Below are 17362 nucleotides of genomic sequence, written 5' to 3'. Positions count from 1 at the left end.
CTGGTACGACTGACCTCTAGCATCCCTCCTCCACTATACTCTGGGAAGGCAAATATCAGCAAGGACCTGTTCTAGTCTCTGGTCAGTGTTGATCCTCTGAGTGTAAGAATGAGGGTCGTCTCTGGATGGCAGCAAATGAAGTATCTCCTTCATCCTTTTTGGACTGAACTCGAGGTATCTCCCTCGAACCATGGTGTGCCAGTTCTTTAGGTTCAGGTTCACGCCTGTGACACGCTTGTAGGTCACCCAGGTATTGGTGTAGAACTCCCTGACCATAAGCAGCCCACGTCAGTCACGGGATTGGTCAGAACTTCCCAACCCCTCCTCAAAATTTGTTCCTGGATCTCCGGGTACTCCTCCAGCTGAAGATCAAAGCAGACCTCGGGGATCACTTTCTTTTTTCTCACTATCTTATTAAAGTAATTTTTGTGGGTCTTAGAGAAGAACCGTGTAAAATTATAAGGACTGGAGGCGGGAGCCTTCTCTTTTCTCTTCCTTGAAGAGGATTCTCCAATTTTTGGTGCTATATAGATGATGAAAATGAAGAAAAAAGGAGCGCCCCAACACCAAACTTAATATTTTTCTCGTTCTCGAGCAAAGAAAATAGAAATAATGGTGAAAAGAAGTAAAAGAAGTGAGGAATAATGAAAATAAAATGAAAAAAAAATGTATGGAGGGAGGGGTGGTAGGCTACGGCTATGGGTAAATATGATAGGGGTGGGTAAATATGGGGAAGGTGAATGTGGAGAGATTGATGGGATTTGATTGAGTGGTGAAACGATTGATAGGTTTATGAGGAAGTGGGGGATGTATGTGGATGGAATAATGGGTAGGAGGTGAGAAGGGAGTGTGGTTTGATTGGTCAAAGTGGGGAAGTGGGGAGTTAACCATTGGTGAAATACCATTCTTCATGTTCAAAACTAGCATTGCTAGCGCTAAACGCCAGCCTCGGCATTTAGCGCCAGAGATGACACTTTTTTTTTGGGACGAGTCACTTGGCGCTAAACGCCCAACTGGCGTTTAGTGCCCAATAAGGCATGGGTGGCTTTGTAAATTAAGACCCTTGTGGGCATTTAACGCCAGCTTCTCCTGCCCATCCAGGGCATTAAACGCCCTTTTTGGCATTTAACGTCAGTTTCTACTGCCAATCTCAACGCTAAATGCTCAGTTGGCATTTAGCGCCAATGCATTCGAGTTCAATGTTCCCTAGGGTGTTCTGTTTCTCCTTCTGAGCTCTCTGTTCCTGTTCTAAATAGTATGCATGACCACAAACAAAATTAAACCAAAGAAAACTATAAATAAAAATGAAAAAGGATAAATGAGAATCAAACTAAAAGAAAAACTAAAGGATACTCCTGGTTGGGTTGCTTCCCAACAAGCGCTTCTTTACTGTGACTAGCTTGACGGTTAGCTCCACTAGAGAGGAGGGTGATCATAGAGGCTTAACTCTTCACCCCTCACTGTGAACTTCTTTCCTATGCTATCATGGATTAGCTCAATATGCTCAAGAGACAGGATCATGTTCACTGTATGAGGTAGAATTAGACTCTTAGTGATTACCACCTTCATCCCGGGTGAGAATTTCTCAGTGGGAATCTTTTTGTTCCTCCAACCTCTAGGCACATTCTTCTTGGGAACTCCCTCTTTAGTGGATGATGCACACCCAACACCAAACTTAGGTTTGATATCAGGGGGAATTGTGGTGATTTCCACCAAAGGAGGCTTGAGCAGTGAACTTTGCTTTGCAACGGTCAGTGGTCCTTGAGGACTTGGGTTGGTGATCTTGATGTGTGAGCATCTTTTCTATCTTTTGCTAGTGAATTTGTATTCGAATTTGTTAAGTTTAATCAAGATTTAAATACTTTTTAGCCACTATGAATGCTACTTTAAGTTGTGTGCAATTTGGTTTATTTTAGGTAGCATTCGGATGGATTTGACAGGGTTTGTGTAAAAGAAAAGGGAGAAAATGGATGATGTTGTCAACCTTGAACCTCCTTGCACTCCACTGGGTATAACTTGAGCTACAAAGATCCAATTGACACGGTTCTAGTGGTATTAGAAATCTAACTTCCTGACCTTTCCAACAATATATAATAGTATATACTTTTCTCCTAGACTGTACGGCCTTGGTGGCGCCTAACTTGAGATTCTCCAAGTTAGGTGCTAGATAAAGACTTGCACGCCAATTCCATATGGGCGCGCCTAACTTGGGATTATCCAAGTTAGGCACCAGATGAAGACTTGCATGCCAATTCCATACGAGCATAGTGGCGCCTAACTTGGGCTGTTGGCTCAGCCCAAGTTAGGCGCCAGCCTTAAGGAATGCAATGGTCCCCACACGTCCTTGAACCAGCAACGAGATTTTATTAATTTTTTATTAAAATTTATTTTATTTTACAATAGAAAAAGATATTATTTAGTTTTAGAAAATATATTTTACATTAATTAGGATTTGATATAAAAGGGAAAAGATTCAGTCCTTTGGGATCTCTTCTCTTTTACGCACCTCATTCCGCATTTTACAGTTTTTAGAACCCTAGTTTTCTCTCTGAGTTATGAGCAACTAAACCTCCACTGTTAATATTAGGAGCTCTATTTATTGTATGGATTAATACTATTACTCTTCTATTTTAATTAATGTTTTGATTTCAATTTCAAGAATTTGTTTTCGTTCTTCATCTTAAGGATTTGGGTAGATTGGAAGAATAACCCTTATTCTATTTGAGTTCTTGTAAACCTTGGAAAAGAAATTTACCTGAACAACAGCTTGAAAATAATTTCTCCTAAGTTTCTAATTATCTGGACTTAATGGTCGTGACATATAATCCTTTTATATTTGGATAATTAGGGTTTTGTGGCTAATAAACTAGAATTGGACTTAAACCTCTAATTGAAATTAAATAACCAAGGAATTGGTAGTTAACTAGGTTAGAGGAGACTAAATTACTAAGGAATTAGAATTTAGTCATATATAGTTTGCCATGAATTGAATCTTGCATGATTAAAATAGTTGGTAAGAAAAGTTAATCCAGAAGATAAACATCTCTGAAACCTTAACTGTTTTCTCACATATTCTTCACAATTCGTTTACTGTTTACTTTCTTAATTCTCTGAATTACTGTTTTATGTAATTGAACACTCAAAACTATTTTCTGTTTGTCTGACTAAGTAAATCACTCAACCATTGTTGCTTGATCCATCAATCCTTGTGGGATCGACCCTCAATCACCTGAGGTATTACTTGGTACGAGCCGGTGCACTTGTCGGTTAGTTTGTGGACTTTAAATTTCGCACCAAGTTTTTGGCGCCGTTGCCGGGAATTGACAACTACCAGTTGTTGGATTGCTTAGATTAGGCATTCTTATTTTAGTTTTTATTTGTTCTTGTTCTCTAATTTTCTTTCGAAAATTTAGTATTATTTTATTTAAATTTTTCTCGTAATTTCTAAATTTTAGTTTGGTGTCTCCTTAGTTATTTTTTTTATTTATTTTTGAAATTTTATGTTTCATTTTGCTCATTAGTTGTTTGAATTTTTTGTTTAATTTATTCAGTTATTTTTTTTACACAGGTTACTTCACTGAGAATTCTCTACACTCTGACATAGAGATTCACACTTTTTGTTGTGTCCTAGTTGTTTATGAGTAGGAACAGGGACAAGGATCTTCTTCTTGACTTTGATCCAGAGATTGAAAGAACCTTGAAAAGACGCCTACAGTAGGCAAGAGACTATAAAATTATTGAAAATCTCAAGGAGAATTTTGAAGAAGAAATTGAAGAGCTCACCATGGATGCCTCTAACAACATTCCTCCTAATGGCAATGCACAACTTAGGAGAACACTTGGATCCTACACTGCTTCTAATTTCAATTTCTATGGAAATAGTATTGTTGTACCTACTATAGGAGCCAACAACTTTGAGTTAAAGCCTCAACTCATCACTCTGGTGCAGCAAAACTGTCAATTTCATGGATTCCCGCAGAAAGATCCTAACTTGTTTATCGTCAGTTTCCTACAAATTTGTGATACAGTGAAGACCAATGGAATCCAGCCTGAAGTTTACCGGTTGTTGCTCTTCCCAATTGCTGTGAGGGATAGAGCCAAGCAGTGGCTTGACACACAACCCAAGGAAAACTTGGACACATGGAAAAATTGGTTGATAAGTTTCTAACCAAGTTTTTTCCTTCTCCGAAGCTGATTAAGTCGAGGACAGATGTCCAAACCTTCAGAAAATAAGAGGGTGAATCTTTCCATGAGGCTTGCAAGAGATATAAAGTTATGCTAAAAAAGTTTCCTCTCGGCACCTTTTTGGATTGGATTCAGTTACAGATGTTCTATGATAGGATTTCTCAGTCCTTTAAGAAATCCTTGGATGACTCTGCAGGAGGATCCCTTCATATGAAGAAAACCACCGAAGAGGCCTTGGAGTTGATTGAGATAGTTGCTAACAACCAATATTTATATTCTTCTGAGAGGTCCTCTGTGAAGAAAAGAGTCATGGAATTGGAGCCGTAGGTGCTCTTCTTGCTCAGAATAAGATTTTGTCTCAACAAATTAGTCTTATCACACAACACTTGAGTGGGATGTAAGTTTCAGCTGTTAGTGCTTAGAATGCCCCTCAAGAGGCTTCATATGACATGAATGGTGGCTTCACTCAAGGTGAGAATTATGAATATGCTTAATTTTATCCTGAACAGGTCAACTTTATGGGAGTTGCTCCTAGAAACCCCAACAATGATCCATATGCCAAGACCTTTAATCAAAGGTGGAGAAATCACCCAAACTTTGGGTAGAGATAGCAACCTCAGAGGTCATAGAATTTCAATAATTCTTAGAGTGGTTTTAACCAGAATAATTTCAATAACTTCCAATTTCAGTCATCTCAGCCACAATAACCTCAGCAAGAAACTTCTCATCCTCAGAAGACCATTGACTTGGAATCACTAGTTGCAAGTTTTATACAGGAAACTAGAGCTTCACTTAGGAACTTGGCGGTTTAGATGGGTCAAATAGCCACAAAAATTGCTGAAATTGATCAGAGGTCCACCAATTCCCTTCGTAGTAACACAATTCCAAATCCAAGAGATGAGTGCAAGGCTATTTCCTTGATAAGTGGACAAGTGGCAAGTACGGAAGCACAAGTCACTGAGGAGCCGGTTGAAAAAGAAGCTCCAGAGGAGAAAAAGGAGTAGGAGGAACACGCCCCTCCCAGGCGTGCAGATAACCCTTTTTCAGTCTCTCTTGATACACATCTGACATTGCCTAAGGCTCCTGAGTACAAGTCTAAGATGCCATATCCTCAGAGACTTCAAAAGGAGACAAAGGACAAGCAGTTTTCAAAGTTCTTGGAAGTTTTCAGAAAGTTACAAATTAATATTCCTTTTGCTAAAGTTTTGGAGAAAAAGCCTCTCTATGTTAAATTCATGAAGGAGTTGTTGTCAAAGAAGAAGTCTTTAAAGAGAGATGAGACAGTGGTCTTGACCAAGGAATGTAGTGCCATAATTCAGAGTAATTTGCCAAGGAAGATGCATGATCTAGGGAGCTTTCAAATACCATGTACCATTGGAAACACAACCTTTGAGAAAGCCTTATGTGATCTGGGAGCAAGCATTAATTTAATGCCCTTATCTGTGATGAAGAAGCTATAGATCAAAGAGGAATAACCAACAAGGATAGCATTACAAATGGCAGATAAATCTTTGAAGCATGCACATGGAATAGTGAAGAACATCTTGGTCAAGGTGGGTAAGTTCATTTTTCCAGCAGATTTTATGATTCTTGACATGGGGAAGGATGAAAACGCCTCTATAATCCTAGAAAAACCATTCCTAGCCACTGAGAGAGCTCTGGTTGACGTGGAAGAAGGTGAATTAGTGCTTAGAGTGCATAATGAGCAACTGTCCTTTCATGTCTTCAAAACTATGCATTTATCAGGCGGAGAGGAAAAGTGCATGCAAACTGAGCTTATTGTTCAAACCCTTTAAGAACCCCCTGATAATGCACAATAGGATCTGCAACTCAAACCTCCTTTAGTGACAATCAACAAAATTTCCCCTGACATCAAACCTAAGTTTGGTGTTGGGAATGCATCATCCACCAAGGAGGAGGTTCCCAAGAAGAAAGTACCCAGAGGATGGAGAAACAAGAAGATTCTCACTAAAGACTTCTCTCTAAGAATGAAGGTGGTATTCACTGCAAGCCCAATCCTACATCATACAATGAACATGATCCTGTCTCTTGAGCATATAGAGTTAATCCATGAGAGCACAAGAAAGAAGTTCACAGTGAGAGGTGAAGAGATAAGCCCTTATGATCACCCTCCTCCCTAGTGGAGCTGACCGTCAAGCTAGTGACGCTAAAGAAGCGCTTGTTGAGAGGCAACCCAACCGTTGGTAACCTTTTATTCTGTCTTTAATTTCATTTTGTTTTCATTCTGTTTATTTTAACTGAATAAGCTCTTGCCTCACTTAATGGCTTTCTCTAGCTAATCGTGATTATTCATAATTCCATCACTATTGTTTTTCTTTATTGCTTGAGGACAAGCAACCACTTTAAGTTTGGTGTTGGAGGCTATGCTCTACATAGCCTAAAAGATGATGAAGAGGGGGATGGCTACCAGGATAATCGAGGTGGTTGAGTTCCTTTCATTCTATTTCCCCTTCCGCTCTTATTTCGTTATCTCCTGTTTTCTGTTGCTTTGAGTGCCTGCATGATTTTTAGCATTTTCAATTCCTAGATTTAGTTTAATTCTGTTATTTGTTGGGAGGCAAGCCAACCGTTGGTGACCTTTTATTCTGTCCTTAATTTCATTTTGTTTTCATTCTGTTTATTTTAATTGAATAAGCTCTTGCCTCACTTAATGACTTTCTCTAGCTAATCGTGATTATTCATAATTTCATTACCACTGTTTTTCTTTGTTGCTTGAGGACAAGCACCCACTTTAAGTTTGATGTTGGAGGCTATGCTCTACATAGCCTAAAAGATGATGAAGAGGGAAATGGCTACCAGGATAATCAAGGTGGTTGACTTCCTTTCATTCTATTTCCCCTTCCGCTCTTATTTTGTTATCTCCTATTTTCTGTTGCTTTGAGTGCCTGCATGATTTTTAGCATTTTCATTTTCTAGGTTTAGTTTAATTATATTTTTTGTTTTTAAATTAAAAAAAATGTGTCTCATGTACCACTCACTGAGCTTGAAAATCAAAAGAAAAAGAAAAAAAAAGTGATGTATTGCATGAGAAATTGAGTTATGTTTAAGAGTAGTCTTATTTACTTAAATTTGGTGGTGTTATCTATGATTCTGAATGCATGATATGAATAGTGCATATTTGAATTTGAATCAAAGGATGTTGGTGCACGAGGAACATGAATTTAAAGAACTATTATGAATTCTCTGAGTTAAACAAAAGCTTAATCCTTGAAGCAAAAGAAATAGTAAAAAGAAAATAAAGAAAACCAATGTCCAAGGCTCTGAGAATCAATGGCTAGGAAGGTCAAATATGATTAAAAGCTCAAAGAGTTATTTTCCTAGCCATATGCTTGTGGTCTGAATGTGTCAAGTAACCCTTGAGACAGAGCACTAAGAGTCGAGATCAAGTGTATTTAACAGAGTATGCCAAAGGCTTTGAGCACCACTTTCTGGGAGTAACTGAAAGAAAAATCAAAACTCAAAGAGAGTTCCCTAGATAAGTGCTTGTGGTGTTTTTGTGTTAAATAAAGCTTGAGACAAAGCATTTAAAGTCACAGCTAGACTCAAGGTGCAAAGCACCAAAGAAAAGAGAATGAAAGAGAAGTTGCTGTGTTCAAGGATTAATCCAAAGTAAAAAGGCCAGAGAATTCATACTATTATCCAGATACTAATTCTGAATGACAGTGACATTCCTCAGATTCAAAGGATAGTGAGATGCCAAAACTCAGAGTTTTAGTGTTATAAACACCACTTTGAGACAGACAGGAGTTTAATTAAGCACTCACCTCTCATACAAATTCACATCCTAAGTTTGTATTAGTTTTAGTTGCTTGAGGACAAGCAAAAATTCAAGTTTGGTGTTGTGATGCATGAGCATCTTTCCTATCTTTTCCTAGTGAATTTGCATTCGAATTTGTTAAGTACGCCACTACTCGACATTTAGCGCCAAGCCCACGTCTCACAATTCCACGGAAGACTTATTTGGTTTTTAATTTAATTATTAAATTAAGAAAAGATAATTATATGGTTTTAGAATTTTAATTTTAGATCAATTAGGATTAGATATAAAAGGAGAAAAGATTCAGCCCTTCGGGTTCTCTTCTCTTTTTCTTCCTCATTATGCACTTTTACACTTTTTACTCTAGATTTTTCTCTGAGCCATGAGTAACTAAACCTCTATTGTTAAGGCTAGGAGCTCTGTTTATTTTAATGAATTAACACTATTGTCATTCTATTCTTAATTAATGCATTGTTTTAAATTCAAGGATTTATTTCGTTCTTTGGTGCGGAATTTATAACCCACAAACTAACCGGCAAGTGCACCGGGTCGTACCAAGTAATACCTTACGTGAGTAAGGGTTGATCCCACGAGGATTGATGGATTAAGCAACAATAGTATTTGATAGCCTTAGTTAGACAAACAGAAAATAGTGTTTAAAAGTTCAAAAGCATTAATTAATAAATTTAGATGTTTGAAGACAGGCAGGTGAATAAGTTGGGAATAAAATATTGAGAAATAGTTAAGGTTTCAGAGTTATCTATTTTTCTGGATTAATTTTTCTTACTAACTATTTTAATCATGTAGGATTTAATTTATGACAAACTCTATGTGACTAGACCCTAATTCCTTAGACCTTCCTAGTCTCCTCTAAAATTCATCAACAGCCAATTCCTTGGTCAATTAATTCCAATTAGAGGGTGATGATCAAATTCCAGTTTATATACCACAAAAACTCTAATTACCCAAAAATAAAAGGATTATATGTCACGTATCCCGCTAAGTCCAGATAATTAAAATTTAAGAGAATATGTTTTCAAGCTGTTGTTCAAGTAAAGAGCTTTTCCAAGTTTTACAAGAACTCAAATAGAAAGAGGGTCATACTTCCGTTCCACCCAAATTCATAAGATAAAGAGCAAAAACAATTCTTAAATTATAAATCCATACATAAATTAAAATAGAAAAAGCAATAAAATCAATCCATATAAATAAACAGAGCTCCTAACCTTAACAATGGAGGATTAGTTGCTCATGGTTCAGAGTAGAAAACTAGAATTGTAAATTATAAATTGGAATAATGTTGAGCTGGTCTCCCACTGTTAACTAATTGGGATCCTTTTATATCTAATCCTAATAATTTAAAATCTATTATCTAAAACTAAAATAATATCTTTTCCTTAAAAGATAATATTTGAATTTAAATTTGAATTAATTAACAAGTCTTCAGCTGATGGGTGGGGACCACTTGCTTTGTCCATTCTGCAGCTTCTAATCTGTATTTTCTGGGCTGGAAACTGGGTCAAAACAGCCCAGAAATCACTCCCAGCATTTTTCTACATTTTCTGCACGTGGTGCATGTCACCCGTACGCGTTAGTCACGCGTACGCGTCGATGGTCTTTTTTCGCGAGTCACGCGGACGCGTCGGTCACGCGCACGCGTCACTGTGTAAATCTTCAAATCACGCGTACGAGTCAGTCACACGCACGCGTCGCCATGGAAAGCTCCAAATCACGCGTATGCGTCAGTCACGCGTACGCGTCGCTCCTCGCTGCCATTTCCTTTGATTTTTGTGCTGCAGAAACTCCATCAAATTTCGCCGAATGCTACCTAAAATAAACAAAATTGCACAAAACTCAAAATAGCATCCATAGTGGCTAAAATATAATTAATTCTTGATTAAACTCAACAAATTACATGCAAATTCACTAGGAAAAGATAGGAAAGATGCTCACGCATCACAACACCAAACTTGAACTGTTGCTTGTCCTCAAGCAACCAAAACTAATATAAGCTTAGGATGTGAATTTGCATGAGAATGAGAGTTTGATTAAGCTCATGTCTCTTCTTATAGTGGGGTTTACAACTGCAATCCTGAATAGTTTTGGCATCTCACTTTATCCTTTGAAGTTCAGAATGATTGGCATCCATAGGAACTCAGAATTCAGATAGTGTTATTGATTCTCCTAGTTCAGTATGTTGATTCTTGAACACAACTACTTTATAAGTCTTAGCCGTGACCCTAAGCATTTTGTTTTTCCGTATTACCATTGCATTTGAATAAATGAGACTACTCTAAAGATTAAACTCAAATTCTCATGCACTACATCTGTTCTTCTTTCTTTTTGATTTCAAGCTCAGTGGGCAATACATGAGACATCTTTCAGAATTAAAGTACTTAACATAAAATTAAACTAGAACATATGAATTTACTAATAAAGGATCATGCAATAAACAAAACAAAGTAGCAGGAAACTAGAACATAACATAATAAAAGCGGGAAGGAAAAAATGAAAGGAACTCAACTGGTATGCAAAATTGCTACTCAGGTTGTGAACTGTTATTCGAAATTGATTCCCTGGCAATGGCACCAAAAACGGATGCACATGACCATGGTCTGAACATATCTTCACAACTTCGCATAACTAACCAGCAAGTGCACTGGGTCATCCAAGTAATACCTTACGTGAGTAAGGGTCGAATCCCACGGAGATTGTCGGTATAAAGCAAGCTATGGTCACCTTGTAAATCTCAGTCAGGTGGATATCAAATGGTTATGGAGTTTTCGAAAATAATATAATAAAATAGGGATAGAAATACTTATGTAATTCATTGGTAAGAATTTCAGATAAGCGAATGGAGATGCTTTCGTTCCTCTGAACCTCTACTTTCCTGCTATTTTCATCCAGTCAGTCTTACTCCTTTTCCATGGCTGGCTTTATGTGATACATCACCATTGTCAATGGCTACTTTCGGTCTTCTCTCGGGAAAATGATCCAAATGCCCTGTCACGGCACGGCTAATCGTCTGGAGGCATCACCCTTGTCAATGGCTTCATCTTATCCTCTCAGTGAAAATGGTCAACGCACCCTGTCACGGCACGGCTATTCATCTGTCGGTTCTCGATCATGCTGGAATAGGATTTACTATCCTTTTGCGTCTGTCACTAACGCCCCGCAATCGCGAGTTTGGAGCTCGTCACAGTCATTCATTCATTGAATCCTACTCGCAATACCACAGATAAGGTTTAGACCTTCCGGATTCTCTTGAATGCCGCCATCATTCTAGCTTACACCACGAAGATTCTGATTAAGAGATCTAAGAGATACTCATTCAGTCGAAGGTAGAACGGAAGTGGTTGTCAGGCACGCGTTCATAGGGAATGATGATGATTGTCACGTTCATCACATTCAGGTTGAAGAGCAAATGAATATCTTAGAAGCGAAACAAGATGAATTGAATAGAAAACAGTAGTACTTTGCATTAATCTTTGAGGAACAGCAGAGCTCCACACCTTAATCTATGAAGTGTAGAAACTCTACCGTTAAAAATACATAAGTGAAATTCCAGGCATGGCCGAGAGGCCAGCCCTCAAACGTGATCTAAGATAGCATACCACTGATCAAAGATACCTAATACAACTGTAAAAGGTCCTATTTATAGTAAACTAGCTACTAGGGTTTACAGAAGTAAGTAATTGATGCATAAATTCACTTCCGGGGCCCACTTGGTATGTGCTTGGGCTGAGCTTTAACTTTCCACGTGCAGAGGTCATTTGTGGAGTTGAACACCAGGTTTTGATCCATTTCTGGCGTTCAACTCTGGTTTTTGATCCCTTTCTGGCGCTGAACTCCAGAATTGAGCAGAGAGCTGGCGTTAAACTCCAGTTTACATCGTCTAAACTTGGGCAAAGTATGGACTATTATACATTGCTGGAAAGCCCTGGATGTCTACTTTCCAACTCAATTGGAAGCGCGCCATTTCGAGTTCTTTAGCTCCAGAAAATTCATTTTGAGTGCAGGGAGGTCAGAATCCAACAGCATCAGCAGTCCTTCTTCAACCTCTGAATCTGATTTTTGCTCAAGTCCCTCAATTTCAGCCAGAAAATACCTGAAATCATAGAAAAACATACAAACTCATAGTAAAGTCCAGAAATGTGAATTTAACATAAAAACTAATGAAAACATCCCTAAAAGTAACTAGATCCTACTAAAAACATACTAAAAACAATGCCAAAAAGCGTATAAATTATCCGCTCATCACAACACCAAACTTAAATTGTTGCTTGTCCCCAAGCAACTGAAAATCAAATAGGATAAAAAGAAGAGAATATACTATAAATTCCAAACTATCAATGAAACATAGCTTCAATCATATGAGCGGGACTTATAGCTTTTTGCCTCTTGAATAGTTTTGGCATCTCACTTTATCCATTGAGGTTCAGAATGATTGGCATCTATAGGAACTCAGAGTTTAGATAGTGTTATTGATTCTCCTAGTTCAGTATGATGATTCTTGAACACAGCTATTTTATGAGTCTTGGCCGTGGCCCTAAGCACTTTGTTTTCCAGTATTACCACCGGATACATAAATGCCACAGACACATAATTGGGTGAACCTTTTCAGATTGTGACTCAGCTTTGCTAAAGTCCCCAATTAGAGGTGTCCAGGATTCTTAAGCACACTCTTTTTTTGCTTTGGACCTTGACTTTAACCGCTCAGTCTCAAGTTTTCACTTGACACCTACACGCCACAAGCACATGGTTAGGGACAGCTTGGTTTAGCCGCTTAGACCAGGATTTTATTCCTTTAGGCCCTCCTATCCACTGATGCTCAAAGCCTTGGGATCTTTTTTTATTTGCCCTTGCCTTTTGGTTTTAAGAGCTTTTGGCTTTTTCTGCTTGCTTTTTCTTTTTCTTTTTTTTTTGCCTATTTTTTTTTCTGCAAGCTTTGTTCTTTGCTGCTTTTTCTTGCTTCAAGAATCATTTTTATGATTTTTCAGATTATCAAATAACATGTCTCCTAGTCATCATTCTTTCAAGAGCCAACATATTTAACATTCTTAAACAACAACTTCAAAAGACATATGCACTGTTCAAGCATACATTCAGAAAACAAGAAGCATTGTCACCACATCAATATAATTAAGCTAAGTTCAAGGATAAATTCGAAACTCATGTACTTCTTGTTCTTTTGAATTAAAACATTTTTCCTTTAAGAGAGGTGATGGATTCATAGGACATTCATAACTTTAAGACATAGTTATTAACTACTAATGATCATGTAATGAAGACACAAACATAGATAAGCACATAACATAGAAAACGAAAAACAGAAGAAATAAGAACAAGGAATGAATCCACCTTAGTGATGGTGGCGTTTCCTTCTTGAGGAACCAATGATATCCTTGAGCTCTTCTATGTCTCTTCCTTGTCTTTGTTGCTCCTCCCTCATTGCTTTTTGATCTTCTCTAATTTCATGAAGGATGATGGAGTGCTCTTGATGTTCCACCCTTAGTTGTCCCATATTGGAACTCAATTCTCCTAGGGAGGTGTTGATTTGCTCCTAATATTTATGTGGAGGAAAGTGCATTTGAGGCATCTCCGGGATCTCATGGTGATGAGCTTCATATGCCTCTTGAGCTCCATGAATGGGCTCTCTTGCTTGCTCCATCTTTTTCTTAGTGATGGGCTTGTCCTCTTTGATGAGGATATCTCCCTCTATGTCAATCCCAGCCGAATTGCATAGGTGGCAAATAAGGTGAGGAAAGGCTAACCTTGCCATAGTGGAAGACTTGTCAGCCACCTTGTAGAGTTCTTGAGGTATAATCTTATGAACTTCCACCTCTTCTCCAATCATGATGCTATGGATCATGATGGCCCGGTCTATAGTAACTTCAGACCGGTTGCTAGTGGGAATGATTGAGCATTGAATAAACTCCAACCATCCTCTAGCTACAGGCTTGAGGTCCAATCTTCTTAGTTGAACCGGCTTGCCTTTGGAGTCAATATACACATATGTCCATAAGGACTTGGTCCAACCTTTGATTAAAGTTGACCCTTCTAGTGTAGGGGCGTTCATCTCCTTGCATCATGGGCAAGTTAAACGCCAACCTCACATTTTCCGGACTAAAATCTAAGTATTTCCCCCGAACCATTGTAACATAGTTCTTTGGATCCGGGTTCTTACTTTGATCATGGTTCTTGGTGATCCATGCATTGGCATAGAACTCTTGAACCATTAGGATGCCGATTTGTTGGATGGGATTTGTTAGAACTTCCCAACCTCTTCTTTGAATTTCATGTCGGATCTCCGGATACTCATTTCTTTTAAGTTTAAAAGGGACCTCAGGGATCACCTTCTTCTTGGCCACAACATCATAGAAGTGGTCTTGATGGGCTTTGGAGATGAACCTTTCCATCTCCCATGACTCGGATGTGGAAGCTTTTGTCTTCCCTTTCCCCTTTCTAGAGGATTCTCCGGTCTTAGGTGCCATCAATGGTAATGGAAAAACAAAAAGCTTATGCCTTTACCACACCAAACTTAGAATTTTGCTCGCCCTCGAGCAATAAAAGAAAGAATAGATGAAGAAGAAGAAGAAGAAATGGAGGAGAGGAAGAGTGGGAAGTGTTTCGGCCAAGAAGGGTGTAGAGGGGTGTGTTGTGTGAATTTGATGAAGAATGGAGGGCTTTATATAGGGAAGGGAGGGGGGAAAGGTTTCGGCCATATAGGTGGGTTTGGGTGGGAGATTGGTTTTGAATTTTGAAGGTAGGTGGAGTTTATGAGGTAGGTTTATGGGGAAGAATGGATGGATGTGAGTGGTGAAGAGGTGATGGGGAAGAGAGATTGAGGTGATTGGTGAAGGGTTTTTTGTGGAAGAGTGTTTATGGGGTTGTGTGAAAGAGAGTGGTGAGAAGAAGTGAGTGGAGGTAGGTGGGGATCCTGTGGGGTCCACAGATCCTGAGATGATCCTGTGGGGTCCACAAATCCTGAGATGATCCTGTGGGGTCCACAGATCCTGAGGTGTTCAAGGATTTACACCCTTGCACCACATTAGGCATGTAAAATGCCCTTGCACACAACTCTGGGCGTTCAGCGCCAGGTTGGTGCCCATTTTGGGCGTTCAACGCCCATTTGCTACCTTTTCTGGCGTTGAACGCTAGAACCATGCTTGTTCTGGGCGTTCAGCGCCAGGATGCTGCCCATTTTGGGCGTTTAGCGCCAGAACCATGCTCTGTTCTGGCGTTGAACGCCAGGCAGATGCTCCTCCAGGGTGTGATTTTTCTTCTACTGTTTTTGATTCCGTTTTCAATTTTTCTCTTTATTTTGTGACTCCACATGATCATGAACCTATAAAGACATATAACTAAGAAAAAAATTATTAGATAAATAAAAATTGGGTTGCCTCCCAACCAGTGCTTCTTTAATGTCAATAGCTTGACAGTGGGCTCTCATGGAGCCTCACAGATGTTCAGAGCATTGTTGAGACCCTCCAACACCAAACTTAGAGTTTGACTGTGGGGCTTGGGTTGACTCTGCTTTGAGAGAAGCTTTTTATGCTTCCTCTCCATGGATGCAGAGAGAGATCCTTGAGTTGTAAACAAAAGGTTGTCCTCATTCAATTGAAGGATTAATTCTCCTCTGTCCACATCAATCACAGCTCTTGCTGTGGCTAGGAAAGGTCTTCCTAGGATGATGGATTCATCCTCTTCCTTCCCAGTATCCAGGACTATGAAATCAGCAGGGATGTAAAGGCCTTCAACCTTTACTAACACGTCCTCTACTTGTCCATAAGCCTATTTTCTTGAATTGTCTGCCATCTCTAATGAGATTTTAGCAGCTTGCACCCCATAGATTCCCAGTTTCTCTATTACAGAGAGGGGCATGAGGTTTATTCCTGAACCAAGGTCACACAGAGCCTTAAAGATCATGGTGCCTATAATACAGGGTATTATGAACTTTCCAGGATCCTGTCTCTTCTGAGGCAATGTCAGTTGATCCAGATCACTTAGTTCATTGATGAACAAGGGAGGTTCATCTTCCCAAGTTTCAATACCAAATAATTTGGCATTTAGCTTCATGATTGCACCAAGGAACTTGGCAGTTTGCTCTTCAGTAACATCCTCATTCTCTTCAGAAGAGGAGTACTCATCAGAGCTCATGAAGGGCATAAGGAGGTTCAATGGAATCTCTATGGTCTCTAGATGAGCCTCAGAGTCCTTTGGTTCCTCAGAGGGAAGCTCCTTATTGATCACTGGACGTCCCAGGAGGTCTTCCTCCTTGGGATTCACGTCCTCTCCTTCCCTTACAGGTTCGGCCATGGTGCTTATGTCAATGGCCTTGCACTCTCCTTTTGGATTCTCTTCTGTATTGCTTGGGAGAGTACTAGGAGAAATTTCAGTGATCCTTTTACTCAGCTGGCCCACTTGTGCTTCCAAATTTCTAATGGAAGACCTTGTTTCATTCATGAAACTTACAGTGGCCTTAGATAGATCAGAGACTAAGTTTGCTAAATTAGAAGTATTTTGTTCAGAGTTCTCTGTCTGTTGCTGAGTGGATGATGGAAAAGGTTTATTATTGTTAAACCTATTTCTTCCACCAATATTAAATCCTTGTTGAGGCTTTTGATCCTTCCATGAGAAATTTGGATGATTTCTCCATGATGAGTTATAGGTGTTTCCATAAGGTTCACCTAAGTAATTCACCTCTGCTATTGCAGGGTTCTCAGGATCATAAGCTTCTTCTTCATAAGAAGCCTCTTGAGTACTATTGGATGCAGCTTGCATTCCATTCAGACTCTGAGAAATCATATTGACTTGCTGAGTCAATATTTTATTCTGAGCCAATATGGCATTCAGAGTATCAACTTCAAGAACTCCCTTCTTCATAGGCGTCCCATTACTCACAGGATTCCTCTCAGAAGTGTACATGAACTGGTTATTAGCAACCATGTCAATGAGTTCTTGAGCTTCTGCAGGCGTTTTCTTTAGGTGAATGGATCCACCTGCAGAAGTGTCTAGTGACATCTTTGATAGCTCAGATAAACTATCATAGAATATATTCAGGATGATCCATTCTGAAAGCATGTCAGAAGGACACTTTTTGGTCAACTGTTTGTATCTTTCCCAAGCTTCATAGAGGGATTCACCTTCTTTCTTGTTGAAAGTTTGAACATCCACTCTAAGCTTGCTCAGCTTTTGAGGAGGAAAGAACTTGGCTAAGAAAGCCGTGACCAGCTTATCCCAAGAGTTCAGGCTATCTTTAGGTTGAGAGTCCAACCATATTCTAGCTCTGTCTCTTACAGCAAAAGAGAAAAGCATGAGCCTGTAGACTTCAGGATCTACTCCATTAGTCTTAACAGTATCACATATCTGCAAGAATTCAGTTAAGAACTGAAAAGG

The 17362-nt window shown here is 39.1% G+C and overlaps 1 non-coding gene across 1 annotated transcript; it reads left to right on the top strand.

Moving 5' to 3' along the window:
- Positions 1–17041: 17041 nt before the first annotated feature.
- Positions 17042–17149, top strand: LOC112781683 (small nucleolar RNA R71). The gene has a single exon (XR_003192445.1). It is a non-coding gene; the product is annotated as a small nucleolar RNA R71 (small nucleolar RNA).
- The last annotated feature ends 213 nt before the right edge of the window (positions 17150–17362 follow it).

The sequence above is a fragment of the Arachis hypogaea genome, chromosome 19, assembly GCF_003086295.3.
Source record: "Arachis hypogaea cultivar Tifrunner chromosome 19, arahy.Tifrunner.gnm2.J5K5, whole genome shotgun sequence".
Classification (NCBI taxonomy): domain Eukaryota; kingdom Viridiplantae; phylum Streptophyta; class Magnoliopsida; order Fabales; family Fabaceae; genus Arachis; species Arachis hypogaea.
This window is presented reverse-complemented; position numbering and strand designations above follow the sequence as displayed.